Below are 20,611 nucleotides of genomic sequence, written 5' to 3' on the forward strand. Positions count from 1 at the left end.
GATCTCTTGTGATCTAGGTTACAAACCAACAGCGTACGGTTGATACAAGTATTCCGAGAAGACCGAGGCTTGCAGACAGAGTGTTCAAGCGGGAAACAGGTAAAGAGTTAATGTAGTTTGCTTATAAGTCTACACTAGTCATTACTTGCGCAGAGGACTTGATTCTGTACCGTGTCACGGTGTATATTATGCACAAATAGACTAATCGGGACTGAATCTTGATCACAGGGCGACAATGTTACCATTATGCCATCGGGAAAACCATGTAAAGCGTTACGACCTACCATATGTGCACTGGAACAGTCACAAACTAATGCGTGGAGTGGAGAAGGTTACATAATTTAGAACTACAAAATTTATATTCATGTCCAGATATTATTAGAATGATTAAATCAAGAAGACTTAGGTGGGCAGGGTATGTGGCACGAATGGGAGAGGAAAGAAGAGTCTACAGGATTCTTGTTGGGAAAACTGATGGTAAGAGACCAGTAGGAAGGCCAAGACGAAGATGGAGGGACAACGTTGAGATAGACCTAAAGAAAATCGTTAGGTATTGAAAAGAGTATATAGATCTTGCTCAAGATAGGGCCAGATGGAAGGCCTGTGTTGCTGCAGCTATGAAACTTCGGGTTTAAGAAGGCTAGAGATTAGTTAGTTATTAATTAAGTTACAATTCCTTCTGGAGCATTCACGTGAATCCTTGCTTTCGCCGTTGTCTAGACATTCGCAATAGTTTCGTGGCTAAGTAAGCCCATGCAACTATTGCGAATACCTGGACAAGAGTTCATTTATCCATACCATCTTATCACCATCCATCCCATCGTCGGGATTAACCAAAAGTTGCAGAAATGTGACTTTTAACAAACAATCAATCAATAAAGTTTCTATTGCGTAATGGACAGATATTGTATAATTGGGAATAATATTCTAAATATGATTTCTCTAAAAAATCGGTAATTGCGTCATCTTAGTTTCACTCAATTGTCTTTCAAGGCATTGCAGAAATAGGAGCTACGTGTATGTCTGGTCCCTCCACCCCCAACCACGGCCACGTTTCACAAATAATCCTCGTTGACTGCGAGAATAGTGAATGCAGATCAGTTGTTGATGCAATCTCCATTAAATCGACACAAAACTACAAAATAGCACAGGAGCGAAGAGAACTAAAAATAATACATTTGTTTTACATATTTATATGTACATATTTAGCGTGTTTGGACGTGCTCTAGTCATTAAGGCTAACATTACAGTCTGAAGACCATAGTTCTTTACGTGACTAACGTGATACTCATTAACACTAACGTGACTTGACCTGAAAGGGAGTCGTACTCAGATGGTACGCGTTATCTGTCCGTTACAATGCTATCTCTAAGCATTGCAGAACACGAATTTCGCTACACATGCTTTACCATCAACTTCACATTCTGCACTCACAATAATAAGGGACCTTGATTCTTTTTGCAAACGCGATAACATCGACAAATATGTTAATTGCTGAAAAAAAATGTTTACGTATTGACATGTTCAAAACATTTTTCATCCATGCGAAATTGCTAAATAACGCAATATAAAATGCGAATTCTGGCCTTTTTCGCGAATTTCAACATATTTTGTGCTTAAGAAAAGAAAAACATCGCGAAAATACAACGTTCTTGTGTTTTATGTTAAAAAAAATGAAATTACAATTCTTCATTTATAGCATACACGTTTCCCAAACTTTTATCTAAAATTAAACTGTGGTGCATGCTATACATGAAATAATTGCAACAGCTACAGCTCCACTATTTCTAGGCCAGACATACAAATGTGGTTGGCAGACACATATCTAGACATATATTTCGTGGGGGATGGGGAGGGGTCTGAACCAAGTACCCCAGGAAAAATAATAATAATGTTTAAATTAAAACAAATGATAATTAAATTAAATATTAATTAAAATATGTAAATTTACTGATATTTCATTTTTATTATGACATGAATACTTAAAAAGGTGGTACAAGAATATGAAAATAACAGCATATATTTATTATCTAGTTTGCGTGTACATAAGATCGCCAAATTTGCATTAAAAGTTAATTAATGTGAAATAGATAAAGAATTGAATATGTATTGAATAATGAAAAAAAGGATGTTCCTAATTATACATATTTTCATAACTGCATAAATCTTCTTTGGTACTGTCCTTAAAAGCAGTATAATCCCAAAGTAATAATTCTTGTCTTTTAAATTCGTAGGAAATAAATAAGCATCGATTATGCTAAAAAGTTCATTTTCATTATTCTATTTTAGTACTTGGTACGAGGGTCACTATTTATATTTTAAGCCTAACAATGAAAAAACAGGAATTTGGTATTGAAAACTGCTTTATTGTTTTTCGAAGTATTCTCCTTTATGGTCAATACACTTTTGCATTCGTTCGAACCATTTGTCAAAGCAGTTTTTCCAATCTTCTTGAGACACCTCCATAATATGGTTTTTGAACGCATCAACGGCGTCTTCCGCCGACGAAAATCGTTGGCCACGCAATTTATTCTTGACATTCGGGAACAAGAAGAAGTCATTGGGTGCCAAATCAGGACTGTACGGCGGATGACCCATCAATTCGATTTTTTGTCTGTTCATAAAGTCGGTTGTTAGACGAGACGTGTGACAGTTGGCATTGTCTTGATGAAAAATGATCCCACGGCGTTTGTTTGTTTTCCGTATTTGACCGAAGACCTCTGGCAAACAAATTGTTGTGTACCATTCAGAGTTGACCGTTCTACGTTCCTCTAAAGGCACAGTTGCCACATGACCAGTTTTCCCGAAAAAACAGGCGACCATTTGTTTCGATGTGCTTCGAGCGCGAACAACTTTTGTTGCATTGGGTTCATCTTGAAACACCCATACAGTCGACTGCTGTTTACGTTCCGGCTCATATGCATATATCCATGATTCGTCACCTGTTACAATCTTATATACGTCTTTTGAAGCACCATGATAGTATTTATTGAGCATTTGTTTGCACCAATTGACGCGAGCGTCTTTTTGAGTTTTTGTCAAATTGTGTGGGATCCAACGAGAACATACCTTTCTCACAGCTAAATGATCATGTAATATTTTATATATGCTGGTGGAACTAATGCCTATGCTTGCCTCAATCTCACAGTATGTCACATGACGATCTTGCAGTATTAGGTTTTGCACAGCATCCTTGAACAACAACTGATTTTGGACATCTTCGCGAATCTCGACGGTGAGCGAATGGCGGCCACGATTAAATTCGTTATACCAGCGTTTCACAGTGGCAAAGGATGGGGCTTCATCGCCAAATGTGGAAGTAAGTTGATCGATCCACTCTTGTCTTGATAATCCACGTCGAAAATCGTAAAAAATCATCACACGAAAATGTTCACGAGTTAATTCCATTTTATTGTTGTCGCACAATCTCCAAGGCAACATAAACAACACAAATGAAGCTATTGACAAAACATTTGAAGTACGTTATGGTCAATAATGCCAGACGATTCCGTGCAAACGTCAAATCGCGCCTAACTTCAATCAGTGTTGCCAAGGCTCAAAATATAAATAGTGGCCCTCGTAAGACTTCCTTGGTTGTGGCCTGCTCAGTATAAATCCTACATCCAAAATTGGAACTTCTGTACTGAAACGTAACATTCGCGGAAGATCTGAATGGTGTATCATAATAAACTCTATTTCAATATCATTTTGGATTTTGTTTCTTAGGAATTTCTCTCTTCCATTGCAGAGTAGGAATATCCACAATGGAAATGTTCGACATCTGCAACTGCCAGTTCGCGGACGTGACCCTCCTCGGCGCCATCTGTGGGCCAGGAGTGGCGGCGACCTTCATGCTGATGTACGAGAACCTGCTCCACCAGACGTGCAACATTGCCGACCCCTGCAGCAGGCTGGTCACCGTCGAAGGAAACCAACTCGCCGAGGAATACGACTTCATAGTTGTGGGAGCCGGAGTGGCAGGCGCCATAGTGACCAGACGCTTGATCGAGATAGAGGACTGGACGGTGCTGCTCGTGGAAGCCGGTCCTCAAGAACCGACGGCCACCCGCGTCCCGTTCTTCCTGGACCACATCCAGAAGACCGTCCTCAACTGGAATTACACGACGGAGGTGGAAGAGAAGGCGTGTCTCAGCAAGGGCGGCGTCTGCGATTGGCCCAGGGGCAAGACGGTAGGCGGGACCTCGGTGTTCAACGGGATGATGTATGCCAGGGGACACCCTGACGACTACGAGCGCTGGGTGCAGGAATACGGGAACGAAGATTGGGGATGGGACGACGTCTTCCCGTACTTCCTCCTCTCGGAACGGCAAGGTGACACCGAGAACATCGAACCCGAGTACCACGGCTACGACGGGCCGCTCCCGATCCAGAGGTACAAGACGCGCCCGCATTTAGCAGACGACATCATGCAGGCCGCGCCGGAGCTGGGATACTCAGGGTACGTCGACGTCAACGGCAAGAGCTCTACAGGGTTCACCGTCGCGCAGTTCATCCACGAGAACGGGATCCACACCACCACTGCAAACGCGTACCTCGAACCGTACCGGGAGAGCCCGAACCTGAACGTCATCATCGACGCCATGGTCTCAAGAGTGGTCATCGATGACGTCGACGGAACCAAGGCAGCTTCCGGAGTCGAGGTCTCGTACGCCGTCAACGGGGAAGTCAAGACGACGCTGGTCAAGGCACGGAAAGAGGTGATACTCTCTGGTGGAGCGGTGAACTCCCCACAGCTACTGCTGCTGTCTGGCGTTGGTCCGAGAGACAACCTTGAAGCGCAGGGGATAGAAGTGGTCCAGGAGCTACCGGTCGGGCAAAACCTGCAAAACCACGTCGGGGCCGCGGTGAGCTTCACCATCAACGACACCTCGGTGACCGAGTTGGACTACGACACGGGGATGCAGTACATCTACAACCAAACGGGACCTGTCGCCACCAACGGGCTCACCCAGGTGACGGCGTTCCTGACCTCCAAGTACGGCGAGAAGGACCACGCAGACTTCCAGCTGTTCTTCAACGGATACTGCAGCGGCTGCTCCCGTACTGGAGAAGCGGGAGAATGCATCTCGCAAACGAAGGACTGCGGAAGACGCCCGATCATCATCAGGCCCACGTTGCTCGACGTGAAGAGCAGAGGCTACCTGGAACTAGGAAGCCCGGACTACACCGACAATCCTCGCATCTACCCCAAATACTTCTCTGACCCCGAAGACAGAGACCTGAGCATCCTGGTAGAGGGAGTGAAGTTCGCTATCAACCTAACGCAGACGGACGCTCTGAAGGATTGGGACTTCCAACTGGACAACACGATAGTGGAAGGTTGCGAGGACTTCGCGCCTCCGGACAACGACCTCTACTTGGCAGACGACGCATACTGGAGGTGCGCCATCATGCACGAAACCGTACCCGAGAATCATCAGAGCTGCTCGGCAAAAATGGGTCCAGCTGATGACCCCACGTCGGTGGTTAATTCTCAACTACAAGTCCATGGCGTCCCCAACATTAGGGTTATCGATGCCTCGGTGTACCCATATGTACCACCAGTCAATCCCATTGCATCCATCATCATGATTGCGGAGAAAGGTTCAGATCTCATAAGAGAATTTTACGGCCAACCAACAAGCATTCCTAAATGAGAAATCACTTACTCATAAATAAGGTCTTCAAATCTGAACCAATACCACGTAAGAAATCTGGTTTTAATTAAGTTTGTGAATGCTGTGCATCAAACATTTTCTAATACCCGTTAGCTATCTCCAAGTATGAAGTAAGTATTGAAGCTTTCCTGGTGACGAATTACGAACAGATTCTCTCGGGCTATGGATCGGTTGAGCTCTGGAAAGGATTCCAAGCTTTTGAGGGCTAACGTCACTCTCATCTTCTTCTCTGTCACTTATCACTTCTACCCTGAAGATAAGAGTGACGTTAGCTGTCGAAACTCTGAAACCTTTCCAGAGCTCATCAGATCCATAGCCCGAGAGAACCTGTTCATCATATCCCCAAGCATGTTTGCATTAAGTTTAAAACTGGCTCTGAATTCGAAGTTTACACAAGTTATTTCTGTGGTTATAATTTGTATGAAAATCAAAAACTAAGCATTATGTGAACAAGTTTCATGCAACTAATTCTCTCAAGGTTATACTGTGACATTGTACTGTGAATATACAAGTATACTCGCTTCTATCGTCAAAGTATAAGGGTGTGACATAACATACGCCCCTCTCTGAATTGAATGGTCACTATCTAAATGCATATGTGTGCGTAAAGCTGTGACCGATAGTCTGTACTGTACTGTAAATATGATTAATTTCTTACTGATGGTCCACACTCGCCTTTGCTTCATAAAGATTGAAACATTACATTCGTACTAACTTGAATTGTGTAATCAGTTCTGAGTGTTATTAAGTTAGAGAATGTGTAACTTATATTTTGTTAAATAAAAAATGAAAGCAAGTTAAGTTTAATTTATTTGTGTCCTCCTGGTGAAGAGTGGGTTAAATATTGTGTACAATTACTTGATCGAAATTCAAATACTAGTCTACATAAATTTTACAACGCTGTTTACTCCGCTTTCGAATAAACGAATACACATAATGATATTCAGAGACAACAATGTAATACTGTCTTAGCAAATACTAGAGGAAAAGGTGGTAATATGGAAACCTGCTGATAATATGGAACCCCTCAATATCTTAAGAACACGCAGCTGCATTCTAATGATGACACTTGTCTCTTGTTTATTAGTTTATCCTGAATGTCACTGCAGGCATCATTTGTGTAATGGTGAATGCTTGAAAACCTTAAGATAGTTCAGGCACAATAACTCAAAAACAAAGTGGGGTTCCATACAACCATCTCTTTCCTCAACCACCACACGATCCATTATATCGATAACTGATAAACAATGATATTTTCAAACTCTATTTTACTTGTACACTCCTGTTCAGATAAAGTGCACACTGTTCAGATAAAGTGCACAATCTTCAACTGTTCAACCCTATCAAGTGTGCCACTTTATGTGAACAGGGGTGTACCGATAGCATTTTAGTCATGTTGGATTGATTGATTTGGTTTATTTTACTTCACTTTTCTGCTACTATTGGCTAATCGCGAAGATGGGGATTAATGATGATATAATGAAGCTGACACTCTCAAAGAACACCCATTATCAGGCCAGAATTTGACCACTGGTGATTGGCTCAATCAATAGTTATGTTTACGAACTCTCATGTTTTTTGAAAAAGAAAAAAGAAAAGAAAAACTGATTTAATAAACGAAATGGTGAAAAAGACACGTTTATATGTAGTTTACAAAATTACCACAGAAAATGTTAATGGCAATACTTTTGCTGACGTATCCTAGAAGTAGGAACACATTTTTGTAATGCTGTCAACTAATATATCTTCCACGTATCAACTGCACAAAATGTACGTATATTCCAAATTTCTGTTATGGTACGTACAGAAGTCAAAATGAATTCAAAATGAACGTTGGTTTGCCTTTGATCAATTGACCCAGTTAAACTTGTTTGGTTTCAATAGAATGATTTTGTCTGATATGTTGACACGATGCTTTTAGTGCATCACATGGAACAGCACCTGACAAAATTAATGCACTTTGATGCATTTCTGTGTGATTTTCACGAAACAAAAGTGCAGCTTATGCACATTAATGTGTTATCGGCAGGTCCGGATTTTCCAAAAGGCCTCATAGGCCCGGGCTTAGAGAGGCACTTTGGTCACGATTGTTTGTTTTAAATTTATAAGGAATACCTAATTCTCGGTTTGCCTCACGAATGGAATGACAATGTAGTTGTATTGTAAATATAAGTTAACGAAGAATATCTCTTAACCCTTATAAACACGCGTGAATATTTGTGACACAACCACACCTTATATTGCAGTTTTTTACAAATGTATGAGTAAAAAAGTTTTTGTTAACAATTAGTCTTTTCCATAATAGTTAAAACATATTTTAGCTAAATAAAACAACTGTGGTTTGAATAATTGTTGATTAGACAGTTACATTTTTCTTCTGTATTTTAAATTATCGTTAAAAAAACTAAAAATGTTAACTGTACCCAAAAATAATAGTCTTTTACTTTCATGTGGTTACAAGACAGGGCAATGAAACAACTGAAGGTATTTTAGTCATAGGTTCATTATACAAATGTATTAGTAAATCACCATAGGGTCAAGTTAGCCAGCTGTTTATGATTTCATAAAAAAATTTCCCAAACCAACAAAATGTTTAGTGTTCTTTTGAATTTTTGATAAAATCTAAACAAGAGTATTATTTAAACAGATACATTTATAAAAAATTATAAAATTTAAATCAAATTTACAACATATTACTTAGCTACTGACAAAGGTTCTTGTGAGTGAATGTTCAAATTTATTCTGGACGCCATTCTTCGCAGTAGATGAAGGTGTGCTCTTTGCGCAGAAGCTTGTTACAGGTACAGCACGATGACTGAGTGTGCCGGTCCTTGCTTCGTGGGCAGACTTCACAGCGACCGGAAGCTCTTCTTTCCTTTGTCCTGGCTCTTCCGGAACTCCGCTGAGACGCTTGGCACCAACCTTCATGTAAAGTGGTAGCGTTTGAAGGGAAGCACGACTTGCAATATGAGCCTTAGTCAATTGCTTGCCCAATTGTTTTAGGAATATTCTTCTTAGAACTTGTTGATCAAGGCCTACATTGTTCTTATAAATAATACATGCATTTATTCCGGCAACATTTAGCAATCCAAAAAAAAAAAAAAAAATAGTCAATGACCAGCGTTTACTTTTCCTAGATACAGAATATGTACCACACAATTTGTCAACCACCTCAATGCCACCTTTGTTATGATTGTAGTCGGTTATGATGACAGGTTTCTGCTCTGGACCGGTTTGCTTATCTATTTCGTTATCGTGATGCATTGTTGAACTCAATAGTACGACCTTTCCAGGTTTAGGCGTATATGAAACAATTGTCATTGTAAATGCAAATAAACTTGTGTGTCTTTTTCTCTCTTTGGTGTTGGTCAGTTCCAAAGGCAATTCTCGTTTATTTCGACGTAAAGTTCCAGTGCAAGTTAAGTTGAAATTATTTTTTAGATCCTTTATCAAAGGAAACCAGTTTTTCTTCCAGTAACTGTCAAAGAAGTAATTAGTATTTTAACAACATCCGCTGCGGAATTAGATACTTGACATGGCCCATTAGGCTGTTGGCCGGCATACACCTCCATATTGCAGATGTACCGTATTTAGCAGGTTTACTTTTGATGCATTGCCTGAAGGGTCATTTTCCACGGAAAGGTTCAAACTTTTCGTCCACACTCTGAAGCGAAAACCCATTTTTGAAATTATAATTATCATTTCAAATATATCCCTTATTGGGGCTAACTTATCAACAGATTTCCTAGCCGCTCTCGTATTTATATTATCGTATCTAAGGGACCTTAATAAAAAGTGAAATCGATTTATTCCCATTACTATAGGGAAAAAATCTATGCCTTCTCCATCAGTGCTCCATACATCTTTACAGTCTAGATGATTAGCTCTCATGGCACCAGCGAAATACGGAAGTCCAACCAAGACACTAATTTCTTCCCTGTTTGTAAGATTAGCATCTCGATCTCGAGCATAGTTGTCACGTATTGTGTTTATACACAAATTTGTGCAATGCTGTCTATTATGCTTTCGTCTATCATACACATCAAGTGGGGTTTTGGCTTCTTTAGCAGCGGCTTTTACAATAGGAAGATGTGTACTTTACAATATTATGAGCTCTTGTCCTTGCGTTTTGTGGTGGTGGTTGTTTCTTCCATACATTAGTTTTATTTTTCCCTGTATAAGTGTTGAGTCTGTGAGCCAATGGTAGTTCGCTGTCACTGTCACTTTCTTCACTTTTACCACTGTCACAGTCTTGTTCAGTGTCTGTATCATGTTCACTTTCGTGTAAACTGTCTTGTTCTGCATCACTATCTTCGCCGACAATTGATCCATTATCACTTCCACACTCATCCAACATGGACAAAATCCTCGCTTGTTTGCTACCCAAATTATCCATTTTTTGAGGTTTTTTAAATATGCAACTTAAAACACCATCTAGACTACAGTTCATAAAAAACATAATTATCTAAAACAAATAACAAAAACTAAAAAAAGCAGCGTTTTGGAAATGTGTAACGTAAGCACATGTTGGGGTGTAAAACACCCCTGGCAGAGTTTGACGATGTTCAGTGAGTGACAGCGGCGCGCAAACTGGTTGACCTTGAGTCAATGACTAGAGGGGGAAACAACGGAAAGGTACCCGGAAGGCCGCCAACAGAAACAAAACACTTTTAAACGTATAGTGCAGAAGGCCTTAGAAAGATCGCTTCGCGGGCTTACAGCAGACAACAATATGGGGGTGTGTCTGCGAGAACCAATCAGGTCCGCGAATGAGCGAGCCCGGTTGCCACAGCTAACTCGCTGCGCCCTTCTGGAAGGGTGAATGACCTCTGCCTCTTGCTACCTCGGCCTGTTTGTTCGGCTGAGGAGCAGACGACACGAGAGTATCGGCAATAGTGTGCGAGCGACGTCTGCTGTTAGCCCGCGAAACGCTCTTTCTAAGGCCTTCTGCACTATAGTAAAGAAGAGAGACTGTCTGGGGTGGATTCCACCCCGGCGCGTGTGCATCAGGGTTAAGAGAGATAGGGTATCAGGGCTCGGAACTAGTTTACTAATTTGTTGTTTTAATTACCGACGTTGTTGTTTCGAATGTACAGTATTGTGCTGAGCCGGGTCGGTGATTGCGGCAAGAACGTGGAGCCTGCCGCTTGCTTTTGAAAGAAAACACCGGCTTGGCTGCGTTCCAGGAACGCAGTTCCTTGTTACTGCAGGCATTGGCCGCATATCAAAAGCTTGTGTTTCGCGTTGAATTGTTGAGAATTAAACTGTCGGCGCAAGCATTATTAAAGGGGTTTCGCATTATACTGTTCTACTGTTAGTTGCTCGAGAATATTATTCAAGAAGTAGGTGGTGTGTCGCGTCTCGCGTGTGTCAGTCTCCGACGTGCGTTTGTTGGGGTAAGTTTAAAACGTCATTACGTTCATTATGAGTGATTAAAGAGTAAGACTCAGTGGGTCACAATACAAAAGGAGAAAAGCGGAGAAAGATGAAAAGCAGGAAGCATTTCTGAAGAAGGTTCCGAAAATCAGTTCTTTTTTATACAGAAATGTAATCAGGAAATATGTGAGGAAAGTGCCGTTGATGAGCCCAGTGTGCGTTCTGTCCTATCACCTAAATAAAAGTCTCTGAAAAACAAGGTAAATGTTAAAATGTAATTTATATAATTTATGTCATATCGCTTTGTTACATTTTTTGCATGTAACTATCATTTAATTACTACTGCATGCCGTTAATAGTAAAAATAGTAATACAGAAAATAATGAACCTTTTTTTCATTCTTGATAAACGGTATGGAGGCCGGCAGAGCTTGTTCAGCCTAGGGGCGGCAAAGAGGTAAATCCGGTCCTAGTTATCGGAGTGAAAAACCGTGCACATTTGTATCAAAGGACGCATTTTGGATTCTCTATGAAAATGCCCTGCAGTAATTTAAAGTATCTAGCTAATACAAACATTTTAGCTCAAAAGCTACATTTGCAAGAGTTAGCATGGTCACACAACGAGAGTACTGATTATATAAGTCTATCAAAGTTGTTATAATCAAATTGTAGCTAACGTGATATCATCTATTCCCTCGTTCCTTACCCTTTGATGTAATCTAGACAGAAGTATACAAAATATCAAATACAGCACAACGCGCGGCACATGGGAAGAATATTAGGTTTCTCTCCCTCCATAATAAAACGTATCGTCAATAGGTCCTTCAATAGCTTTACCAGATCACTATAAGGGAAAAATAGATCATGATATCCGAAAATGTAGGACACAAATCAATCTCAGTAAATAATACACATTACTCGAACATTTTAGCAAACAATGTACAACCGACACATTTTCAGATTTAAAAATGGTAATGATTTTTTTTCATTATTTCTTAAATACAAAATTTTCACGCTTGTAATCAAAACTAAACAATTCACTTCTTACTGCACGTGATTTCAGTCATGCTTCTGACACGGTCCAATTTTTCTAACAATTTCAGGTTTAGTCAAAATATACTTATGAAACTTATGAACAGTCAAAGTGTTTGATTATACTGACTCAGCACAAACGTTTTACACCCTCTTTGAGAAATTTATTTCTCTCAGTTCGATATCCTTACTTTAATAAAAATATTCTCTCAATATTTGCATTATGACGTGGAATGCCAAAGAAATGTTCAAAGATTAACATAACTTCAAATAATATGAATCATAATGTCCTGAACGTAACTTGAAATTGTTTCAGGAGTTTCATTTGGGGGTGTTGTTTAGTTCAGTAACTTTATTCTGTATACCTCCTACTTTACAATCAAAATATTGATTAAAAATTGTAAAAAAAAATATTGGTATAAACCGCAAAGAAAGGAATTCCGCTCAGGCATTAAACGATGATATGAACAGATTGTAGCCACCAAACTTTGTTCATTAACAGCTTCGCTCTTTTTTTTTCTTTTTTTTATTTCAATGCCTGAATCAAAATACATTTCACTATTGAGTTTGGGAGTGCAGTCCATAGATTTAACAAAAGTCTTGTACTTGTACTTGATACAGTCTGATGAAGACCTTGCTAGAAGGTTGAAACGTTACGTTTAGTTTATGTTTTTAATAAAATAAATTACTGTCTTGGTCAGCATATATAGTTTTTCATAATCATGGAAACAAGGCTTAATGATATTATAACATAAATAGGAAATATCCTCAAGTGGCATACATGTAGCTGTGGAATACGAAACAATAATCTAACCATATAACAACACTTGAAACCCTGTATCAGTGACATGTGAAGTTGTGTCAGCAGGCACGTGTTAAGATAATCAGAAAATAACAAACACAGATTTTAAATTTAATGACATTTGCACGTTTCAATAGCGTGTATATATGAAGAGCATATCCCGATAGTCGTTCTAGATATAATATTAAACATAACAGCCAAAGCATTAATATTTCTGACATAGCATTATTGTTAACGATGATTGTGCTATTTAACTGAACCATAAAATAATTTAGCTTGTTTATTTATTATTAGAAATGCCTGGATAACTTTGTTTTTAAGAATACCCTGTGCATATTTGATCATACTAACAAAAATAAACAATTTCTTAACTCTTAAGCTTAAATTTATCTGCTAAACTTTCCTCAATTATTACAAATAATAGTTTCTCTTTGACTTTCAATGCAGCCAAACATGTAAAACCAATAAAGTAAGGACCTGAAAAGATCGGCCATGTGGGTAAAACAGATGTAATAGTGTAAGAAAAATTAACACTTTTAACTGGGAAAATGTCGCAAAGAAATTTCCTAGAAATACATGACGAATAATGTTGAAAGTCTGTGGCACCATACATATACAGTAGCACTGTATGCTTTCTATATCCCAAATGCTTCTGATCAGAGTCGTATCTACGGGAGGGGCCAAGGGGCCGGTTGCCGAGGCAAATAGCTCGTCGAATGAATAAGAAAAGCAAAGTTTGAAAACAAAGTAAAGGTCGCTGGACTAATTGACACCATTGGCGCCCCAATAAATTAATATTATCATCAGTTTGCAAAGAAATAATCGTAAAAAATTACGTTCTGGCTTCGATCGCTTTTTGACAGGTGTATTATTTATGTTTCTCACAGTACTTAATATAAAATCTTTATATATGTATATTATTACAAGATATTAATGATCTAACTAGAAGTCGCGTTTGTTTGAACGATCATTCATTTTACTCTATATATGCATATACCTTAAACACATTCTCCTCGAATACCATGTTTCAAATAAAAGCAGTAATACGTATATCCAAAAGACTGAAGTCTTCGCTCGCAATTAGTAATGACCAATTGTAATAAAAAGTAGATGTTCTAAATTTAACATGCGATGAAGCCTAGCATCATTGCCTCAGGCAATTTCACTGCGATGAAGCCTAGCATCATTGCCTCAGGCAATTTCACTACAATCCTTTCACCTTAGCATCCAGAGAACAGACATACTTGGAAATACAGTTGACAAGTTTAGCTCTTTCCACACGTTACCAATTTTCAAAAGTTAACAATTTAAGGGCTGTAAAGTAACGTAAAAGTAACGTTACTTATTCTGCAAAAAGTAACTGTGTCATTTACTGTTACTTACTTTTGAAAGTAGCTAGTTACATTTAGAACTCCGAAGGAAAATAACTGCTACTATGGGTAACTTTGGCTCTTAAACCAAAAACATGAACCATATACTCCCCTACTTACGAAATTCCAAGCTCGGCAATGTATAAGCATGAAGTGTACAATAATACCAATTGCTAGTTACGAAATCAACACAGCACATACTTTTTAAGATAAATCTCACGTTGGAGAAGGACATGGCGTCACGTGACGATACCTCTGACAGCGATCTCCTACATTTTATCGGCTAAGGTCAAGAGATCTATTGTTTGAGCGCTTCTCTGCATTGCATTGACCGTATCATTCCGAAATAGCATCACCTGCCAATTACACCACCACATTGATAAGTGAAAATATGTCGATTAGGAAGACATGTGGCACTCGTATGAGTATCTTCAAGTGCTTGTGAACTATGATCACCCACGCTGCACAAGGGTTCTTTATAAATAAGATCAGGTTGCTTTATCTGGCAATTGTGGTGTCCTGAGGGTTCTGTGCTTATTCGAAGGATTGGCTTAACTCTACTGTATTGGGTAAGTAGGAAATCAGTGGTAGATATTCATAAAGTTGATTGGATAAGTTTACAGGGGGGAAAGGGGGGGTCAAATCTCCCCTAACTTCTGGCATGTTGGATAAATGAAAATTCATAAATCTAAATCATGTTAAATGCCTTATTGAAAACTTTACAAAGAATCCTTCCTCCGAACAATCCAGCTAGTAATTTTGAAACAATTTCAATTTCTGAAACTTTTGTGAAACAGGTCGTGTCCGAAAGATGCAAGACCGTACTTGAAGCGAGCATCCTCCGAGTATGGTCTTGGAGTGCGGTCTTCAAGTCGTGGACTGGAAGTGTTGTCTTTCGAATTGCACTTCGACTGCAGCGCCAAATACGATCAGTAGATAACACTGAATACTCGTTGTTTTCCTTGCATTTTAAACACTTGTTCTTCACCGTAGAAATCACATAGCATTTTCAAATATACATTTCCACACATTAGAAGAACTTTAACCAACAACTTGCTGGCCCTTAACTATATTTAACCTGTGTAGCTGGCTTTCTGCCTCCGTGATTTTAAACAAATGAACAACGAGTGCGGAAATCACGTGACCTAGTCAGCAACCATCTGTACTGCGAGCTGTGCACTTGCGTGCTTCTGTTCTTGGCGCTTTCGAACTGTACTAGATGACGTCACTTCCGTCAAGACCATACTTCAAGTATCTACTTTGTACCTTTCGGACAGAGCCAGAGTTTCTATTCTTGGAAGCACACTCCACCTGCACCCCATCGACTTTTACTCATGGCCATACTCTTTCGTGTAGTTCCTGGTTCAGAAGAAAATTCCCTTATTGAAAATTGGGGTTGCTTATTAGCCTACATTATATTTGTTCATTGCACAGTGCCATGAAGGCGTATAGAGGATCTGGCGGTAGGGCGTCACACATTTTTGATCTTGGCCATAGTGGTTTCCACCGTTTAGAGCGGCTGTGTGAGCCGTAAGCCGTTTTAAGCTCGAAAATTTTCATCTTACATCATCCACTCCTGGGATCGAACTCGGGTCTGTTGAGTGGCACTCAGACTAATTACACGCTCATAGATTACTAAGACTGATTTATCTAGCAGTAAGTGAGACACACATTACACTAGAGTTAGAAGAGCAGGGAAAGGGATTTCGTAGTGTCCATAACCTTGACTCAACTAGAGAGATGATGTGATGGCCGTGATTGTAAAATATAAAGTTAAAGTGACGTCATTACATTTCTCCTGCAGGTGAAGAAATTCAACTTGCAAATATGGGCGACTTCGAGAATTGCGGATGCGCTTTCCAGGATACACCAGTTCTGCAAAACGCCTGCCCAGCATTGGCCACCGTCTTCATGCTCTTCGTGGAATCCACTCTGAGGGCGACGTGCAGCATTTCCGATCCGTGCCGAAGGCTTCGATCGGTACCCGAACCTTTGGAAGAGTACGACTTCGTGGTGGTGGGCGCAGGAGTCGCGGGGGCGATCGTCGCCAGCAGGCTGACGGAAGTAGCCGACTGGAACGTGCTCCTCGTGGAGGCTGGACCGCCAGAACCGACGGTTGCCCAAACTCCTTACTTCCTGACGAAGATGATCCACACGGTGCTGGACTGGAGCTACACGACCGAAACTCAACAGTTTGCCTGCTTGAACAGCGGAGGGGTGTGCCGGTGGCCTAGAGGGAAGGCTGTTGGCGGGACGGGGATCTTCAACGGGCTCATGTACATGAGAGGGCATCCCAAGGACTACGATAACTGGGAATCGGCCGGGAACGAGGGATGGGGATGGGACGGCGTCCTCCCGTTCTTCCTGAAGTCGGAGGACAACAGGAATCCGGAGTGGGTTGAAGCAGGGTACCACGCACGCGGCGGTCTCCTTCCAGTGGAGCAGTACCCGGACCATCCTGTGCTGGCGGACGACATCATGGCCGCGGCCAGGGAGCTAGGGTACAGAGGAAACGTCACCCTGGATCTCAACGGGAAGAACATGACGGGATTCGCCGTGGCGCAGATGAACAGCCTGGATGGCGTCCGCGTCTCCACGGCCAGGGCCTTTCTAAGGCCTTTTCGGGACAGGCCAAACCTCCACGTACTCTTGGACACAACCGTCACCAAGATCGTCATCGACCCGACCACCAAGAGGGCGACGGGCATCGAGTACCTGCTGAACAACACGACTCCGGGCGTCGCCAAGGTGAAACAGGACGTGGTGCTGTCGGCCGGAACCATCAACTCCCCCCAGCTGCTGCTTCTGTCGGGCGTCGGACCAGCCGAAGACCTTGAAAACTTAGGAATACAAGTCGTACAGGACCTACCCGTCGGACACAACCTTCACAACCACGTCTCCTTCACCGTGGGGTTCACGATCAACGACACATCGGTCAACGAACTCAGCGAGGAGTCCCTGTACGAGTACGTCTCCAACGTACCCCACCGCGGGCCTCTATCGTCCACCGGTCTGTCTCAGGTGACCGGGTACATAGAAACCAAGTACGCCGAAGAGGGATACCCGGATATCCAGTTCTACTTCAGCGGCTACCAATCAGGATGCTCCTCTACTGGCGATCCGGAGGAATGCACGGATCACTCGATCGGCAACTGCGGACGGCGAAGCGTCTCCATCAGGCCGACGGTGATGAACCCCAAGAGCAAAGGGTACCTCACGCTCGGTCCCAACGGCGCACCCTCGATGAACCCCAAATATTTTTCCGAGCACAGGGACGTCGAAACACTGGTCGAAGGCATCAAGTTCTCCGTCCAACTGGGCGAGACTGACGCCCTCAAGAAGTGGGACTTCCAGCTGGTCACCACCAAAGCGGCGGGGTGCGAAGAATACGAATTCGGGACAGACGAGTACTGGGAATGTGCAGTCGCACACAACACTCTACCGGAGAATCACCAAGCTGGGACTACAAAGATGGGTCCCGGGGGTGATCCGGAAGCAGTAGTCGACCCAAGGCTCAGGGTGCACGGAGTACCGAACATCAGGGTCATCGACGCGTCCATATTCCCGCAAGTGCCGCACGCCAATCCAATCGCCGCGATCATAATGGCCGCCGAGAAAGGTGCCCATATGATCAAGGAAGATTACAACGTACCTGATGAGATGTAGACTCGTGCGTGTGCACGGAAGAACCTCAACGTGGTGGCGAGACTCGGGAAAAGTTCTCAGTCGTCACCTCACAACAACTGTTCCCTTATCAGTTATACAAAGAACCTACAACACCACCATAATCTTCACGTGCTTGAACTGCAAGTTTCTTCTGTAGTCAGACGACTTTCATCAAGTCTGTTACCACAGATGCGAGTCAAATTAGCGAAGCTGGAAGCGAAGAAGGACGTGATTGAACTGTCGGTTGCAATTTCACGAAACATGATTGGAAGCTCAGAACACCGTAAAGCTTCTCTTTCTCTCTGTCTCTCCCTCTCTCTCTCTCTCTCCCCCCTCTCTCAGGACAAAACATCAACTAGGAACTGTCTGGAATTACTTGGAGAGTAACTGACCTACAACTATTCCATAAGTACTTCTCCACATAAACTGCCGTATGAGGGAAGCTTACTGAATCCTGCTGTTATTGCACGACTTTCCAAATATTAAACAGATTCGATATCTGTCTGGATGTTGACAATGACTTCCCCATGCGGGATTGGTCCTATTACAAGTGAAGCTTCCTCATAGGAACTATGAAGAAGCAGAGACATATCGACGATTAAAAAGTGAAAGTGGTGTGTTTATCCTTCTCAACTGCTTTACATGAAAGGTTTAGTAGGTCATTTATTGTAATAACAAGTCTTTGATTAAGTTTCTCACATTGTTCTGCTGTTACACATGTAAAAAGATGAAACAGTACAGTACTTAGTTCTTGTTCCTGATAAATATTTATAACCCATTATTCTACATCCACTAGAAGAAAGAAGTTAGTGGAAACAAACCACAAGACATCTGGAAAATACTTTTTCCTATGTATTAATTCTGGTGTTATTTTGTCCACGAATGTGTTTATCGTACCTAACTTGACTATAGCAGCAATGTTGAGTGGTATAGCTTTATCACATGCACCAAATTCCTACGAGCAAAATTACTGCACAGTTGCCATTCGAACAGTCAATAGGAGCTCTGACAAGCCATGTGTATTTGTTTACATTGAAAATGTTCTTGCATCCGACACTGAATAGTGCATAGTTACTTCAACTACTAAAACTTTCAAGCCTAAGTATTTATATAAGTTCATGAAAAATGTAAATCAATTCGTAACGATGGCACAGTAAATTGCTTGCTTTTAAAAGATTTCAACTTCAACTCTTCTTGAAATGTATAATTCACAAAGAAATTTTTCTTCAACTAGTTATTTATTGTATGCTTTAGTGCATGTTTGAATATTCATGTAATAAAAAGTATTATTGTTGTAAAATGTATATTCATGTTTGTAAAATAAATTAGCTTTTGTTTACACAATGTTCTAAGTTTTTAAAACTCTCGGTATAAAAGCTTTGCTTCTATTGAACGTTATCTGTGACATAGATTTCGTTCGCAGCTTTCTCGGTAGATGGCACGAAGAGTCATTTCAAAACTTGTTTATTGAAATGTTTGAATGTTACTTGTCTTTATCATTCGTGAGGATAAGAGTTAACTATGATCTGGCGATTAAGCATACCCCTGTGAGTGAGTTAATGAAGTATCTTTCCGTTACCAAGTATAATACAATGAAATTAAAAAAGGTTCAATTATGAAGAGAGTTAATATAGTTCCTTGCAAAGCTTCTACTATAAAATGATTACACCATAGGCGTAGCTAGAACTTTATATTTGGGTGTGCACTGTTCCGCAACACTCCACCCTTACCGGGCCGCTGCTGGCAGGAAAAACCCAAATAAACAACTAAATAGGCTCGTTAGTCCTGGGTTCCCATCCCGTTCCTCACCAGAGCGCTCCGAACCAAAGAATCAATCACAGGCAAGAACTTACTGAAATTAATGTTGCAGGGTGATTGCTGAAAACTCGCAGAAATGGGCTTTATACATTTATTTACAATTTAACAAAACTAGGCTCGGATTCTTCCAATAATTCTCTAAGTTACATTATTTACATTCCTCTAACGTGAGCCCCACGGCAGAACTGCCAAGTGGAAAGCTGAGCATCGGCAGAACTGCCTCGGGATGCTTTTTCTCGTGGGAGGCCACTGGAGCCCGAAGATCGCTCTCCCTTCTGCTATCCAGTTCAAAAACACACTCTGCTGGTCCTCTGACACAGGCCATATTTATACTTCCTCCCGCGTCGCATGGGGGAGGGCTGAAAGTTCAAACCTTATTGGCTCTTATAAGCTACACAGAACCATGGAAGAAACCCAATCATACAAATTCATACACAATCACAAAAAAGAAACAAAAAAAAAACAAATATTGTTTGTAACAGTATTATACTCCCCTTATCGAAAAAAAAGGGCTTACCCCAGGTAAGTCTGTGAGTCTCATGTCCTGGTGAGGTTTGCCTGAAAGAAAAAAACACTAACACCGTCCGCTTCACTACACTTCACTGACTTTACACTTTCCGGAATAAGTCTCTCCGAATGTTCCTCACTGCATCCTGTGATCTCTGGAACCGGTGACATCCTAATTCATCGTCGTGAAGTCCATTTCCAGGTGTGGGCTGTTTAACATCCTTGGCAAGGACGTCCTCTTCCAGGTGGCTTCCTTCTTGTGAGGTTCTGGGATCGAACCTCTTCCCATCCACTCCTAGGGTAGGAGTAATATCCAGCACGTGAATTCGCGGCACTTTTCTGCTTAATTACTACAGAAAGTGC

At 41.3% G+C, this 20,611-nt stretch overlaps 2 pseudogenes across 2 annotated transcripts; both read left to right on the plus strand.

Annotated features, from left to right (window-relative positions):
* On the plus strand, nt 1-6,466 carry LOC145992787 (glucose dehydrogenase [FAD, quinone] pseudogene; annotated as a pseudogene). Its single transcript, XR_014442207.1, has 2 exons — nt 1-99; nt 3,749-6,466. The product of XR_014442207.1 is annotated as a glucose dehydrogenase [FAD, quinone] pseudogene (transcript).
* Nucleotides 6,467-14,770: 8,304 nt separating this feature from the next.
* On the plus strand, nt 14,771-19,146 carry LOC145992788 (glucose dehydrogenase [FAD, quinone] pseudogene; annotated as a pseudogene). The gene is made up of 2 exons (XR_014442208.1): nt 14,771-14,826; nt 16,062-19,146. The product of XR_014442208.1 is annotated as a glucose dehydrogenase [FAD, quinone] pseudogene (transcript).
* Nucleotides 19,147-20,611: the final 1,465 nt, after the last annotated feature.

This window comes from Lepisma saccharinum, chromosome 9 (assembly GCF_977018435.1).
Source record: "Lepisma saccharinum chromosome 9, izLepSacc3.1, whole genome shotgun sequence".
Lineage (NCBI taxonomy): Eukaryota > Metazoa > Arthropoda > Insecta > Zygentoma > Lepismatidae > Lepisma > Lepisma saccharinum.